The 17,923-nt window shown below is 41.0% G+C and overlaps 1 protein-coding gene across 2 annotated transcripts in view; it reads left to right on the top strand.

Moving 5' to 3' along the window:
- CCDC178 (coiled-coil domain containing 178) overlaps positions 1–17,923 on the top strand; it is a 1,232,457-nt gene that overhangs the window by 370,821 nt on the left and 843,713 nt on the right. The gene's annotated exons all lie outside the window — the stretch shown is intronic.

Genomic DNA, 17,923 nt, shown 5'->3' with positions numbered 1-17,923 from the left:
TATTGGGAATATAGGAACTACACTACATGGCGCCCAACGGTTGGAAAGGTGATAATTTAACGCTAGATACTAGAGTAACTCAGTCGTGCTTTTCACACAGACCCCTTTTTCCCGTAAAATACTCCAATAGACTTCTGGAGTGGGTAAAAGGTTAATATCCGCCAAAACTGAGAAGGACGAAAATCCTATATATTAGTTTTTGGTTTTTTCAACGTTGAAGGATACAGTTTTCCAAAATATTGTGCTCCTAATCTTTGTTTCCTTGAACCTATTCTGCAAACTCTTCAGTCGGTTAAATAATACTTTCTGACGAAGAATTAACTGCAGCTGCAGCTCAAGCAGTCTTAAATGACAGAAATAGGCCAGACAATGACCCGGATGCTATAAACATCCCGGTGAATGTAAGAAAAATTATAACCTACAAACTGATAAATAATGGAGTATCAGCGAGAGATGGTAAAGTAATCTTTGTTATAGAGGCACATGAATATCGGCAAACAGAGGTATTCTATTTATGGATTCACTTTCCTTCGGCAGATGGGGGAACACACAAGTTCCACTACTACAAAGTAGAGGAACCTCCAGAGGAATATGTTCCTTATGAGGACATAGAAATTCTATTAACTTACCAAGAGCATCAACTCTGGTTTAAAGGCGCCCTAAAACATGAAAATCACATTACCAGGCTCGGTCCACTAGGTAGACCAGGAGCTACATGGCTGGTACTAGCCAGCTATACACCACATCCTGACATAGAAAATATGATAGGTCGAGAACTGTTAGCCCAGCTGAAACAGTTAATTAAAATACATAGACAACTGGTTCAATATGTCATGCGGACCTTAACAGTCCAACCTACTGTAAGGATTCCACAGCACACCCCTCACCAGAGGAACACCAACAAAATCACACCACAGACTATACAATCAGTCATTTGTAGATTGCCTGCCAAAAGGGAACAAATTCCGTTTTGGTTAGCACAAAAAATTACTCAAATAGAGGCAGTATTCCCTGATAGTACACCTCATGAGAAACACAGAATTCTGACAATCTGTTTACCAAAGGGGATAGCACCACATGTGGAGGACGGTGACACTTGGGGTACAGTCTTTGCTTCAATCTATACAAAAACACATGGTGTACCGTCCATGGCGGTAATACTAGACGTTCTGAGACAGATTCAAAATGAATACGGTCCAGAACCGGCCTTAAATCTAGGCGGCCAAAAGTTAAAGGAAACTGATATAACAGACCAACCATATGAGCTTGCAAGAATTATTGAAAATTCATATGAAGCACTAGGAAGAGATAGTTTGGGTGGGAAACCAGCAAAACCCGAATTAACAATTGGGTGGTAAAATACTGAATCAAGGTGTGCATGCACATGTGTGCATGCACACCTATGCCATGTGACAGACAGACATGCCCTTAGGGCATGTCTGTGTGCCACATGGCACACATGCCAGTATTTGGGGTGCTAGAGGGTGTCAAAGTGACACCCCCTGCACCCTTGCTGGAATCGGTATTTACCAAATCGGTAAATACTGATTCGGTAATGCCCATTGATTCCTATGGGCTTCAATGCCCATAGGAATCAATGGGCATTACCGAATCGGTATTTACCGATTTGGTAAATACCGATTGTTACAGAATCGGTAATTCAATTACCGATTTCACCTACATCTCACCCCTGCTATTTTACCGATTCATAAATACCGCATCGGTAAAATTCGGTATTTATGAGTCGGTAAAATAGAATTACCTACATCTAGCCCCTAGCCAGGGAAAAAATTGCGGTAAAGAAGGAATTTGGGCCTTCTTACAGAAAAGCAGTACCTGTCTTGGCAATCCAAGGAACAAGATCAGTAGTACTACCGCCCCTTGCTGGTAAAAGGGAGAACAGAGTTGTATCCATCGACCTGGTCAAACCAAAACATGTGGCCAATAATAAGTAGTAGGCCCAGTGGACTCCCAAGATGTAGCAGAAGACCAAATCTTGCTACTATCCATGAGGTTCAAACTGAAAGACTTATCACCTTTGATAAACCTGCAGTAAGAAAAGAAGGACTATGTAACAAAGCAATGGAACTCGTGCCTCTTGAGACACAAATACCAGTTTGTCAAGAAACACCTGTCTACAATGATGTAGCCTCTGACTATACCAATATGACAAAGGAAGAAGCAACTCCAAAGAATAATAACAATCCTGATGCAATTCCAACAATTGACAGAACTTCCTCTGGCCATTTTATCAACTTTGATACTTTCTCTGAGGATCCCAGTGAACCTGAAGAAACGCCAGCAAATACATTTTCAAAGAAAAAACGACAGAACTTATTCATCAACTTGAGAAAAGATATCTGGTCTCACCATGGATTGAATTTTGGATTGTGTTAGGTGTACTTTTCCTCCTGCTCTTGCTCATTCTGGTTTTAAGCTTGGGAAAAATTATAGATGGAAAATGCAGTACAATGGACACAGCAAGTCAGAAAATCAACTTGGTCCTAAAACCTCACAAATCATCCCATCGTGAAAAAAGAGACCTGTTATCAGTAAACATCACAGCCGTTCCTATACCTGGTGGTATAGCATGGGACAGAACTGATTATGACATCTATGGCCCGGTGGAGCTGCTGAAGATTCCACACCAGTTCAAGGTTTCTTTGAGTGACTTTGTATCACCCAGCACATTTTCTGATGATTGAGACTATTAATAATATGATGTCAGATTTAGAAATGTCTGCAAAATGTACTGAACATGATTACTTAGAATGTTCATCAGATTATGAACTAATGTATTGTTTTAATCATTATGGTCACCATTATTTGCATAAATCTGCAAGCCCTATGAATGTTTTTACATATAATCAATGGGAACATTGTCCAACGCCGCCAAAGGGAAGCTCAAAAACATTATATGAAAAGTTTCCATACTTCTCAGGGTTTAATGTGACAAATCCAGAAACGTTTTATTTCAAAAATGTAAATAAGACAGGAATGAAAACAATGTTGACCAATACTAAACAAATTTATTCTGCAACTTTTTATGCTCAGCTGTCTGCATTAGGTTTTGACTTTTGGAAAGACAACATTGAGACAAAAACTGTCTGCGGCACGAAAGACTGGCAGGTGCAAGGTTTAGAAGCCCTGTTCAGAGCCTGCATTATACCAGAAAAAATAATGTTTTTAAATGACACTGTTCAACAAACCTCTTGTCTTGGCCTGGCTAACATTAAAGATTTAAATAAACCGTCTATACCTAAACCCACATCTGGAAGTAACAATACTACAGAAGAGGAGGTAGACGTACCTTATATATTACAACAGAACAGAACTAATCCTGATTGGAGAAAATGGTTAATCTGGCCCACAGACACTAATAACTGTCATGATAGATTCCTGAACTAAACACAGGGGTTCAAAATGAACAGGCCACATCCCAGATTTTCCCAGAGACAACATCCAGGGATAGTAACAACATACAGTGTGGGAAAACTATGCCTTGAGTGGCTACAGACATCCACACTTCCAGAAATCAAACAACACTTATCTTTGCTTAAAGAAAGCAATGATTTGCGAGATTTATTAATGGGGCCTCGCAAACCACGGCAAAAACGTTTCATATACGCAGGTATACACGCAGCGTACCACGAAGCTTGGAAAATAATGCAAATGAAAACTGCAGAAAGAATACGAGAAATTGAACATATTAATTTGGAGAAAGCACTCTCTGTAGTGGACAATGGGTTAATGACTCTGTCCTCCGGAATATATTCTTTGGACAGCATTGTATCCTCTTTAATTGACATAATAAAGCAGGACTTGCTAATGTTACAACATGGCCAGTCTCAATTACGTTCTATAATGCAGTTAGGCTGGACGTTGCAAAATCTTCATTCAGGCTACGTGCCATGGCGTCTAATCAACACAACGTCATTATTTTCTGTCTTTATCCTTACAGATAAACAAATCTCTTTGGCACAAAAAGGAGCAGACTATATGGTGTTGAGCATTGAAAAACTGGAAAGATTACCATTGACAGTTTCTGAGAAGCCTGTCATGGAATGGATAATACATGGCACCATAACGATACCAGTGACGATTTTCCAATTTCAGTATTGTCTACAGCATATACCAGCGGGCCTGTATGAAAGGTTGGGTAAATAATACATTAAGTCGACCTGGACTTTACCTTACACACACAAATGTTGGAATAAGGGAAATGAGGTATTCCTTAGTGGTAAAAATTGTAAGAACTCACTAAGTGGTACACTTCTGTGCCAAGGTATTAATTTACACGGAGCCTGGGATGGTTCTGCACATAACCTCTCTTGCCACCTGCACGGTACCCCCTACACAGTGATATAACCAATTTTCAGGCAGCTATCCAGTGGCAGCTATGTTATGCTCAATGACCACAGCTGTTGTGGCATGTTGCCAGGAAAACTTTATCTCGTTAGTGTGTCATCCAGGGTCACTTGTTGTATGCAAGTATTGTATCTAAAGAGCAAGACAGACAGTGGGACGGCATTATGGCCTTCACTGAATATCTCTTCTATATGAATTGATACTTTAAGCAGAATGAAGGTCATTCTTTTGCAAAACACTGTGCCACTGACCTCGTCTAAAGAAACATATGATCTGCAAGGACTTCTGCAGAGATACATGCCTTATTATCAAGAAACTGGCCAGTACATTTCGCAAATGTTAAGTCAAATCATAAACATGCCTGATACCAGTGGCATCGCACATGTCTTTAAGACGATTTTTTCGGGACTGTTAACACCATTCAAAGCAGTTCTCTGCATTGTTCCAAATTTCGTGCACTCTGTTTTCGGCGGCCTATCTCTCATCTTGGGACTCGTAGCAGGAATTCTATTTTTATTCCTTCTGCTCCGATATGGCAAGTCCAGTCACTGATGATACCCAGACTACCATGGAAGGGACCCTCCTTGCCATGAGGTATCGTGAGAGAATTACACAGATTCTTGGCTTGGCTCGTTTAAGAGATCTGAACACAACCTGGTTTCTATTGTTCAGACCAATCTGGCAAGATTGCATCTTCCCTGTTCTACGATGCCTGCTTTGCAGAGAGGAATGCGTGTTGGGCATTTGTCTTACACTTCCATCAGTCCTGCCATCGGATGTCGACGCCTTGCTAGGTCCGGTAACGACTTATGCATTGTGTTGTCCCCAACTGCTACCAATCCTGATGACGGCATTCATTGAGGTCTCACCAGTAAGCCTAACTGAGGGTGAGATACGAGGGTCAACAGGCACGCAGGTACCATCTGATATGAACATTCTAATGCATCAAACGCTGACGGCAATGATCCTCATCTATGCACATTTGGCTTGTTAACTGAAGTGGTTCCACTTTCACTTACTATGGTGGACGGTTTCTTTGCCAGCCTAGATGATCTGATGTTTTCTCCTGACACCGAGAATAACTTTTGATTCATGCACACAGCGTTCCCTGAACTCTGATATTCGGCCTTCATTTTTTAAAAAACAAACCATCTAATTTGAGAACTTTTCTGCAATAAAAATTGTAATTTTTGGCACATGGTAACATTGATTTCTTTTGAAAACTTCCTAAAAAGACAATATTTGGCCTAATCATCATAACAAAATATTGTGCTATGGGATGGTCTCAAAAAAAGAAGGAACATTTTATGTAAACTTCAGAGACATTTCATGATTGTGAATTTATAATTGTTTATAGAGAGCTGTTTGTTCATACAAGTCGTCACTGGTTACATTTTAACAAGCCTTTTCAAATGCAATTTGTATTTTTTATTTTGGGTGGGATTGTAAACACTTGCTTTGGATATGTTCAGTGCTTATACTTTTATTGAACTTACAATCGTGGAGTGGGTGTTGTGAACAAATCTAGGACCCTAGTGTAACTTTTCCCGATTCATGCCCTTATATGGGTATACATTATCCAATCCTTATATAGGCATAGAAATCAATACCATATTAAGACTGAGCCTATACAGCCCAAATACAGCATGGCTACTTCCACTAAGTTCCAAGAATCAACAACGATTTCTTAGAAAAACCCGCCTTCAGCAGCTAGGGTCTTCCCCCTGCCTGAATACTAATTTATCTAGGAAATCATGGAGTTTTCGAAGAACTGAGTCTTTAATGACGTTATTAAGTCCAATCACACGTCAAACTCAGCACCTTCAAAGTATAAATATGCCTAGATTTGCCCAGACAAACACACAGTGGTTTGGAGCAGATCGTCTAACTACTTGCCCGACGCCCTGCAGCAGCAAGTGCCGAAGGAAGGCGACCCTCCAGCTGACGCACCAAGAGACGCTGTATTTTCTCTAGCCGAGAAATCCAGCTCCAGTGTTTCCAGCCTACCCTTGCGGGTTGCTGGGAAATCAAGTCCTAATAGAGAGATATAAGACCTCCTTCATTCTAAACCAAGGTATGGAGCCGATTAGACCCTTAGAGAATTCTTGAATAGATTCTTGGCAGAAAAATACTAAACTAAAGCTACTTCTCATTTACTTCTTCCCTTGTGCTAGGCTTAGGTCAGGTACACCGGGGTAGGCGTATTTTAGAAGCACCAGTTGAGTACTTTTAGTCATTATTTTATCACTGAATGTGTTTTAAGCAATTTTTTTAAAGCAATGTGTTTTAAAACGTATTCAACTGAATACGTCTTAAGCAATTTATGGCTTAGAAAACCATATCATGCTTTTACAGTACTACTTTATAATACTGTTCGTATTATATACTCTGTACTTTATAACCAGTATTACGATTGTAGCAGTACATTTCTTATGCTTGAGAAAGAGGACTGTTCAATAAATGCTTTTTATTGAAAACGCCTGTCTCTCTATTTTTTCAGCACCTCTGGTGAAACGATGCATGCACGATTGACTGAGTAAAATAGCTATCTATTGTTTCCGCGACTCCAGAGATTGATTTCTTATTCTTGGGAAACAAAGTTGTCATGTTTATGCGGTTGTCAGAAACGAATCCCTTCTTGTTTATTCGAGAACGTTTCTAGTTACCTCTGAGCTAGCTGGCACTCACAATTAAGTCTAATATCTACGATAGAGACCTAGTCGACCTCAGTCCTACGTCTAAACTATAGTACATGTTATTCCAATGCGCAGAGCCTATTGGGAATATAGGAACTACACCACAAACTCTTTGGAAGCAAAACTGTCAGTCAGTATTGAGCGGAACTCATTATGTTAGTTTGTTACAAGGTATGCTCATCATATCTGAGGCTATAGAAACATTGCATTGGAATGCCTTCTGGAACAAGAATGACAAATTAGGTTTTGCATATCTTATCTCAGAATTGAACAAGGCACAGGGTGCACTTCAGTTAAAAGACATAATGCGAAGCCAGGCAACATCAAAAACACATAGTTCAAAATCAGAAAACCAGAAAACCAAACTCCTTGAGTCTGTCAAAGAATATGTAGAAAAATCAGAACTTTGCAGGTACTGGGGAAATATATTACACATGACAGCTCTAGGGAAAAACTTCCAACATGCTGATCAGGAAGGTGATTGGGAACTGCATGTCAAAATTGTGGAGTCACTGACTACTGTGTTTTGCAAATTTGATTGCATAAACTGCCTGAGATTTGGGTCCTGGTATTTGAAAGAGTGAAGAAGGTAGAGTTGGAAAAACCATATCTCTACGGAAAATTCATCCAAAGACATTTTATGGTGAAGGACAGAGAGGGAAGGTTCAATGCTGTATCCACATATATGAAACTGGAACTGACAATCCAGATACCACAGAAAAGCTCCATGGGAATTGTTGGTCACACACATAAAAGAGAATATGTTGCTCAATGGCCGCTAGTTTACCATGAAGTCCTTTCTAATTGCAATGTTTTCATAGAGATGATAAATTCAAAATTAAGGGACCAACGTGAAACAGTTCCACACCACAAACTTTTGGGAAAGAGAGGGGAATATTGTAATAATCATGTTGACAGCCTTCTTCACTTCATGCAGCAGCAAGGAAACCCCTATGAAATGACTGAGCCTGTGCCACTACACAACTTTGTGACTAAACAATATATGGATAACAATATAAAGACACGTCTACTAGATGTCCCTGAACATGATCAAAACTATACACAGAACTGAAGCAGAAGAGCTTTGTATTGAAAGAGAAAGCCTTTTCAAATTTCAGTTGTTTGACATAATCATTATAGCTAAACTTCCACGCTTTAATTACCCTATTAGGAGTTTCATCTAATCAGCCACTACAAAACAGGTTCCAAAAAAACTACTTCACATGCACATAGAGAGATAGATGTATCAAAAGAAAGGGGTAAATCTATCAAGGACATTTTGCTGCATGATCTTCTTCTAACAAACACATATGACGGAGATGCTGCAACCAAACCAGTGAAGCTTAAACTAGTGCAATAACTCAAAAAAAAGCTTTCACCTGAAGAATTTCAATTAAAAAAGGTGTCATCATTGAAAGCTGCTGTTGTTGTGAACTATGTAACAACTGCAAATGGATACGATTTCATCCATGCAAACATTTGAGAAGTTATTCAGACTGTTCTACAGATATCTAAGTCAGCGTGCACCTTGCAAGAACTGCACATTATCTTTGCCAGTTATCTTGAACTATCTGTCAAAGAATGTGAGAAAATCGGACGAATGTCTACAAGTGGAAAAATTGACCTTGCCTGCCTCAAAAATTCAACACGTCATCTGTGCAACCTGATAAATTCTGGTCATCAACATTGAACAAGATGACTTGTAGATGTTAACTTGTCAAAACTTTAATGATGCTTCAGTGAACACTGAATTTCCAATTATTGCAAGTGGAATGATTGCCAAAGAGGAGTTGGTGCCTGCAAAGATATATTCAAAGATATGTTCAAGAACTTACCAGCAAATTGGAGGATCTTGACATTAGTGTTGTGCCACCTGTTGAGTGGGCTGTACGAAATGGTTCCAATCAAGTCAATGTAATGTCAAATTACATAGATATGATTGTGCTACTTAGATTTGTTGCAATGTTCATAAGTCAAGGATTGTCAGAGTTATGGATACGTTATGGAACAGGTTAGCCACTTAATCCAGCTTCATATTCTATACAAGAAACATGACCCAGAGATGCACAGTGTTCTTATCAAGGCACATATTCTTATGGGTGATGACACTTTGAGCAAAATTGGAACAAAGCTTGGAGCTTTAACTGCTGACCCTGTGAAGGTTCTAAAAGGATTTGATGAGACAGAATATGAATGTGACTTTAAAGACATAGAAAAATACCTTGTGAGTGTATGGAAAACAGATTCTGACTGTCACACATTTGACGATCTTCAGTACAGTGAGTTCAAGAGGTCTGTCCCACTATGTGGCCTTCCACCAATGTCATATTGTCATATTCTGTGCGTGTTGTTGATCTGAAGATCTGTAAATGTTTTGGATCATGCATATGTAGAGAAACATCTATGTAAATTTGGTTGGGAAGATATTGATGTGGTGCTAAAACCTACAAAATTTCTAAAGCCTCTACCCACAAAACGTACAGATACTTGCAAAACCTGTGCACAAAAAGATGTCCCTGTCGATATGCTCTACTCAAATGTTCAACAATCTGCAAATGTACCACAAGTGATTGCAGAAACAAATATGAAAATGTGTCTAAACTATGAAAATGTGTCTAAAATAGGAGTGAAAAACATTATTTTCTTATCATATTCAGATCATAAGCATTGACTTGGGTATAGGTAAAAGGATACAAAAAACATTAGTATTTGGTTCATTTCTATATATGTCTCTTCTTCCTCTGTTATAGCCACCATTTTGGAAAATGGCAGAAGGGTTGCTCTGAGGAGTTATTTTCTGTTTCTATAAGATTAATTGACACCCAAAACTTATGTCTTGACACCAAAATGAAGTATATAGGTTTCAAGGTTACTGAAATATTAAATAATCACTGTAACACATATGCATTTTTTAAAATTTCATCCAGAAAAATTCAGTCCCGATCAGCAAGTCTATCCAAGCTAAATTACTTCTCTAAGGATCCAAAAACACAAATAAAAAATGACAATTTCTGGCCAACAATTTTTTTTCCGAAGGTATATCAGGGAGCTGGGATTATTATGGCAACACCATGTTATTCATCAATCTTTTTTAGGGGAACAGTGTTGCTTCAGATGTGGGATGAGCAATCAACAACATTATAATAGCCTCTGGGATTAGAGTTGGGCTTGAGTTGAACGATTTAGGTAAAGTGTTTTATAATGTAGTGTCTTATTTAGAGTTTGGCGGACGAGTTACTCTGTCACAAAGTGATGGTTATCTATACCACCCTTATAAAAATTGTATTACAATCTAATTCACTTGTAATAACTCAGATGGTATTTCTGTCACATTTGTGATATAGTACTCCTCAGCCAACCTCTAAATGAAGCCACGGGTGGGATTGAGGATGGGGAAGCTTTGGAATTCTCTCTGGCCCTGTCCCCTCAATTTACCCTGGGGGGTCTGCTGATTTATCGCCCACCTGCTCCTTTGGGCGCTTTTAATAAATCTTTGGAAGAGGTTGTTATCCAGAGAGCGCTTAGATTCCCGAGTTTTTTAATGTTGGGAGATTTCAATTTACACATGGACACGGGCCTAGCTCCCGGAGTGAAGGACCTGGAGGAGATCTGCGACCTTGTCCAGCTGGTGCAACAGGTGCGCTCTGCCACTCATGTAGGGGGTCATTGTTTGGATCTGGTGTATTAGAACTTTAGCATTTTAACCCACCCACTCCTCCCTGTCACTTGGTCGGACCACTTTCCAGTTCACTTTTCATGGGACATTAACAACACTCGTGTGCCGGTTAACCCTTAGCTTGAGGAACACCCAAGAAGAATTAATATCCCTGATTTGGCGGAGGCCCTCATGCACACTGCCCCAGCGAATGCACAAAACCTGAATTATGCTGTTGATAATTTTTCATCCTGGATAGACTCCACTATTAGATCACTACCAGAGTGTAAAGGGAAAAAGCATCGTAGGGCCACCCCCATATCCCCCTGGTATACCGACCTATTAAAGATTTTAAAATTAGGATGTAAGGAGCGAGAGCGAGTATGGAGAAGGAATTATTGCCCCATTGCAAAAACGGAACTCCGAACAGCACAACAAAATTACTATGCAGCAATTAAGATGGCCAAAGGGGAATTTTACGCGGCCAGAATTCTTAAAGCTAAGAATAATAGCCGAGAAATTTTCTCCATTGTTAAGAGCTTCACAGCCCCAGTGGCAGAGAAGATGCCAGCCCCGATCTCAACAGATTGGTGTGAGCAACTATCCACCTATTTTATTGACATAATACAAAAAATCCAAGATAGTCTCAAACCCTCTGACCAGCCCCCTCCTCTGCAAGTCGATCAACTCTTACACGATCGATTACCCTCGCCTTCACTATTCCAAGGAACAGAGGTTAAAGCCGAGATGTCCAAGTTCATAAATGTAGAGGAGGTGGATGTGATGGCTATACTAAATGCACTGAAATCGGGGTCCCCAGCAGATCCATGCCCAGCAAGGGTCTTGAGTGGAGTGGCCGAGGTAGTTGCCCCTATGGTTACTGCTTTGGTCAACAAGTCATTACTTTCAGGAATGGTTCCCTCCCAGTGGAAACAAGCCAAACTCTTCCCTCTGATCAAAAAACCTACAGCAGATCCGCTGATTACATCCAACTACCGGCCCATATCCCTTCTCCCGGCCCTTGCCAAAGTATGCGAGAAGGCCGCATTTCGGCAGCTGGAGAGGTTCGTGGAATCCTCTGGGGCATTCCGTACCTCTTTTAGCACAGAGACTGCGCTTGTGGAGGTGGCAGAGGCCATTAGGGAGTGCCTGGACGGGGGGGGGGGGGGGAAGAGCGGCTCTAATTTTATTGGACCTCTCTGCCGCGTTCGATACGGTGCCCCACCTCCAGCTTTTGTCTAGGCTGGAGGATATTGGCATTACGGGCTCGGCCCTTAGGTGGATTAGTTCTTTCCTTTCAGACAGGTCTCAACAAATCTGGCTACCCCCCTTCCACTCTTCTAACCGCAGGGTAGGGACTGGAGTACCACAAGGGTCGACCTTGAGTCCCCTTTTATTTTATGTTTATTTGACCCCTTTGATTCTGTTGGCAGAGAACTTGGGTGCGAAGATAATGGCATACGCCGACGCCACCAAACTTCCTTTTACCTGGAACAAGGATAATATCTGCACATCAGGAGTCCGTCAATGCCTGTCTTCTGTATTTGCTTGGCTAGCAAGAGCCTGCCTCAAGTGCAATGAGGACAAATCGGAAATTTTACTCTATGGCCAATTTCCAACTAACTTTAGGGAGTCCATTTGGCCCAGCGGATCACCTTGCCCCAAGGGAGATGGTGGGATTGCAAAGAACCTAGGAGTCTGGTTTGGTGCCGATCTATGTTTCTGTGACCAGATTTCCAGACTGGCAGGGACTTGTTTTGGCTCCCTGACCATCCTTAGAAGATTCTTTCACCTTCTCCCCCAAGCGGCCAAAGAAACGGTAGCCAGAGCATGCGAATGCCCTTTACATCGGGGCGCCTGACTTTCTGATTAGAAAGCTACAGGTAGTCCAGAATGCGACGGTGAGACTCCTTTATAACATTCCTAGGAGGCTCAGCGTTCGTAAGCAACTGAGGGAGCTACACTGGCTTCCAGTGGCCCAAAGAGTGCTTTTTAAGGCTCTGGTACTCGTTTATAAAGCCCTGCATGGACCTTGTCCGCCCTAGCTCGCAAAAAGATTTGCCTTTTACCAACCGACCCGTCAGTTGTGATCAGCCTCCCGAAGGCAGGCTGTCCCCAGATTTAAGAGAGTTCGCCTGGGGGGGGCAATCTCTGACGGTACGGGGAGCTCAGATGTGGAACACCCTTCCTGATGCTCTAAGATACTCCCTCAACCTGAACAATTAAAAAAAATTGTTAAAACCCCCCCTCTTCACACATTCTGAATAGATGTCTCCTCGCTCACTCTGACACCGTTTCCTCACTGCGCCAGGACAGTCCCGACTAACAGAGCGCAATACAAATCAACATATAACATAACATATAACATATAACATAACATTAGTGTTCTGTACCTAGAATTAAGTGCTTTCAAAACATAATTGTAGAATCAAGTTATCTTAATTCAGATCTAGGTCTGTTAGGCAAGGTTATGCCTATGCCACTAGTAAATACAGCTCCCATTATAGGAATGCTGGTGGTATCCTTCCACTGAGAGGTTGGTGCACTGAGCAAACAAACTTGAATGAGATTCACTCTACAGTTAGTGGAGTCCATATAAGGCAGCAGAAATATGAGCCCATGAAATTAAATTAAAGAAACAGTCCTGCAGCAAAGAACTGAACAATTTGTGATCTGCACAAATGGCATTCAATGTGGGCCAAGATAAAGCCTATTAGTATGGACCATAGAAAAGAGCAGAAGATCTATGGTGAATGTCACTCAAAACAGAAAACTCCAGAAAGGAAACATTTGTCTACAAATTCTGCAGAAATGGAAGGAGAAATTGACTACTAAGTTGACCTGTAATGGACAGCTCAGGCCAGCATCCAAAGTGACATGGAGGTCTTTCTGAGACTTTGCAACGGTAGTTGGAGAGACCATATCTCTTGACCAATGAGGGTGAAGCCAAATTACACATACTAAGTCAATATTTTGTTGTCAATCAGTTTTAGAAAATTCTGGGTCATCCAATCACTGACTGTAGGAAGATAAAGTTCTAATGTGCAGGTAGATGGATGGTCACGTTTCAGAATGACCTGGGTTTTGGATGCAGTTACAGCAAGTAAAGTTAATACCAAATCCAGTTATCTTAAGCACACTTAAGGCTGTATTAGGCATAGGTTCCATTTACAAAGCACTGGCTGAGAATGGTTCTGCCACAGGTGTAGCTTTGTAGGAGCACACAATCTATTTAAGAGGGACAGGGTTCTACTGGAGAACCAGACTGTCATTAGGAGCAGACAATATATCTTACGCTTCAGAAAGATGCAGCTAAGAGCCAGCACTCATTGTTGCCAGAGAAGTGAAGGGTAGCAAGGAGACTGGGAAATGAAAGAGGAATACAGGTGAATTCAACTTTGTAATGAAGTAAGCATCTTGGGGCCAGATGTACAAAGCATTTTCCCGTCGGCAATGTGTAAACTATTTGTGCAACACTTCAAACAGTAAAACAGTGAAAATACCACACAAAATTATTCCACAACACGTTAGAAAAATAGAACTTAATTTCATAAGTAAAGCAAGACAAAACGAAAAAAATCCAATAAGTAGAACTAGAGTTATGAATTTTGAAAGAATAAACGATAAAATAGAGCTTTGAAGCAAGAAGCGCCAGCCGGAAATATCTGGTCTTGCCGGACCTGGACAAATCAAAAGTTCAGGCCAACCGTGATGGAGCGTGGACCGGCTACAGGGACCCAGTTAGGCCTGCTGACCAAACCTACCATAATCCAAGGATACAGAGCATTGCAGGGATTCAGGTTGAAGAGGTGTCACGCAGCGGTGGTTCCGAAGGTGATGTGTCAGGTCCGATCCGTGCATCAGTGGTGATGCCAGGGTTACAATCCACACAGTAGCAGCGATGTGCTGATTTTGATCCATGCAGCAGTGGCGACGTGCCTGTTTTAATCCACTCAGCACTGATGATGCGTCAGTTGAAATCCACGCAGTAGCAGCAATGCATTGGTTCTGATCCAAGCAGAAGGACAATTTGCTAATTTTGGCCCACGCAGCAGCACTGATGCATCAGTTCCTATCCAAACAGTAGTGGCAATATTCCCGCTCTGTTCCCCGCAACAGTGGCGATGGGTTGGTTCTGCTCCCACAGCAGAGGATGCTTCGGTTCCACATCCGGTAGAAAAGGGGCTTCGGTTCCACTTGAGCAAACACCTTAGGTCCACTTCCAAGCGTCCAGGACCAGGGTGCCACCACTCACAGGGCAGACTAAAAGAAGGCAGAGTCCAGGTGTAGGAACAGTATGATTGGAAGTCTTTTATGTCTCTGAGACTTCAGATCAGGAGAAGACCCAGCTAGACCTTGGAACAACTCTGAGTTCAAGTGATGCAGGTCCAGTCCTTCTTACCCAGGCAGGTGAAGAGCAGGCAGCAGCACAGTACCTCAGGGCAAGACTCCCGCAAAACAGCAGTCCAGAAGAGTGGCATTCCAGCACAGTAGTCCTTCTTCCTGGCAGAGTAGCCACAGGTCCAGAAGGGTGCTGAGTTGGGGGTGTCAGAGATCCAGTACTTATACTTAGTTGGGCGTTTGAAGTGGGGGAGACTTCAAAGACAGACCTTTGAAGTGCACAGAGTTCCTGCCCTTCCTGTCCTTGATCCATACTCACTACAGGGTGTTATGCAGCCCTTTTGTGCGCAGACAGAACACAGGTTATTAGGTGTAAGTGAGGCTGTGCTCAGCTCCTTCCTCCCATTCCCCCAGGATGGTCCATAATATCACACATAAGCCCCCATTGTGTGTGGCTGTCTAGAAGGAATACACAAAGTACTGCTGTCACTCACACCATACAAGTGATCAGATACAGGCAGCAGGCAACAAATGGATAATGTCAGAAAATGCCCACTTTCTAAATCTGGCATTTTCAGAATTGCAATTCAAAATCTGACTACACCATAAGTTGTGATTTTAAATTGTGATTCCAGAGAGACCAAACTTAAAATGTTAATCTCTTCCAGTTTGCGAATTACACTTATAAGATATAATAAGGCAACCCCCTATGAGAGAGATAGGTTTTGCTGTAGTGAAAAAAGACTTTGGGCTTATGAGTATATACACATTACCAAAAATTCATACGAACAGGACATTACGGCTTGGATAGCGTAATTATATATGGAATGAGATGATCTATTGAAATATTGTCAGAATATATGGATGGATTTCTACAGACATATGTGAAGAACTTGCTGTCTTTTCTGCAAGATACTAAAAGCATTTTAAACAAATTGGCGGATGTACAGTGGTCACCTGAAATGACATGGGTTACACTGTATGTCAGTTCACTGCAAACATGGATACCTAAGAATAGGGGCTTGGAGGTGGTACAACACTTCTCCTCCAAAAGATCAGCTTCCTTCATGGAACACTCTGACATGTTATTTGATATGATTGAATTTGCAATGGAAAACATGTTTTCACCCATGGGGGACAAAGGGTTTGTTAGGCCCAGGGAGTGACTTGGCTCACACTTCTCACCTTCATATGCAAACCTCAACATGGGTTTCTTTGAGCTAAAACAGACATGGCGTGATGGTCCCGAACATCTGAAAGGAACATATTCTATTTTTTGGAAGATATATTGGCGATGTTCTTTTAATCTGGACAGGGTCAGAACCATTGTTGTTAGAATTTTGTGCCTACCTTAACACAAATGATTTCAACACACAACTGACATTTGATTTCAGTAAACAATCCATACGTTGTTTTGGACAATTAAATATACACAAAATGCAGTAGGGTACAGGCTAAGATCTATTGCAAGCATACAGCATGTAATGCATTGCTACATGCAGATAGTGTTTACCCGGAAACACAATTGTCAGCAATACCTTATGGTGAGATGTCAAGGCTCAAAAGAAACTCTAGTGAGCCTGAATCTTGTGAAACTGACTAAGATCAAGAGGCTATTCAAAAGAAATTATAGCAGGCGCCAGGAAGAACATGTTAGAAGTATCCAGGGCACCCTTGTCAAGAAAACGCAGGAAGCAAACAACCAAGGTAGTACTCACTGTGATACTTTTCTGCACTCCATATGGCAGTAATAGTAACTCGATCTCCAGGATACTATTGAGGCATTGGCATATACTTGGCACAGACAATACACATATGCAGATAATTCCATCAAAACCAAAGATGGTTCACAAAAAAAGAAACACAATCAGAGATATAGCATGTAACAGTTACTTGCCATCTATATCTGTGGAGACCAACACATGGTTACCCACTACACCAAGGGGTTTCTTCAAATGTAGCTCTTGTAATATGTGCAGCCTGGCATTGCATAAGACATATAGCTTTAGTTTTAACGGAAGTAAGACATTAATGATTGAGACTTTCATCAACTGCAATACAAAATGTGTTGTTTATTTGTTGATTTGTGCAGGTGGGGTCATTTATGTAGGAAGTACGATTTTTCCCCAAAAGAACAAATACATGAACATATGCGTTCACTGAGAATCAATGACCCTACTTCCTCTCTAGTAAGGCACATCATGGAGATTAACAGAACTTCTGAAACCTCAACTGTCACATTCTTGGGAAACCGTCAGACTAAATCCAACACAAGAGGTTGGAACCTTTCGACTGAATTAAGAAGGAATGAGGCACGGTGGATCATCAAACTAAGAGCTATGGATAATTGCATGAACCAGGATAATTAGGGCTTAAATCTTTTTTAACTATTGTGTTACAGCAATTTTTTACTGATATTCGATTTTAATACTATGAATGTATTGTATCTTTCTAATTTTTTATGTCATTGATTGTTTTGATATATGTTGATATCATTTTTTATGATCATTTATTGTGGCATTGAAATAATTTATATGTATACTGTGTATAATAAATTTAATACTCATGTTTAATTAATTTGTCATCATCAATTTTCAGTACACTTGTGTTCATTTTTACTCATTTTGTTGCTTGATTTGCCTATTGGCAAACTGAATAGTTGCCTAGGAATTGTCTATTGCTGAAATACTATTGCCCTGTCCTAGGAACATTATCCATTTTCAGGGGACCCCTTTTTACTTATTGATATGTCTTCACACAACACAGGTGGCATTTTCAATTACTAGGCATAGGGTACAGGTTTGAACAGGACACTGTCTTCTTGTATATGCACGAGCAGACTGTGTGGACCCTTTCTGTACTG

Source organism: Lissotriton vulgaris, chromosome 4_1, assembly GCF_964263255.1.
Source record: "Lissotriton vulgaris chromosome 4_1, aLisVul1.2, whole genome shotgun sequence".
Taxonomy (NCBI): Eukaryota; Metazoa; Chordata; class Amphibia; order Caudata; family Salamandridae; genus Lissotriton; species Lissotriton vulgaris.
Note: the sequence above shows the minus strand (reverse complement) of the source record. Positions and strands in the feature narration are given on the sequence as shown.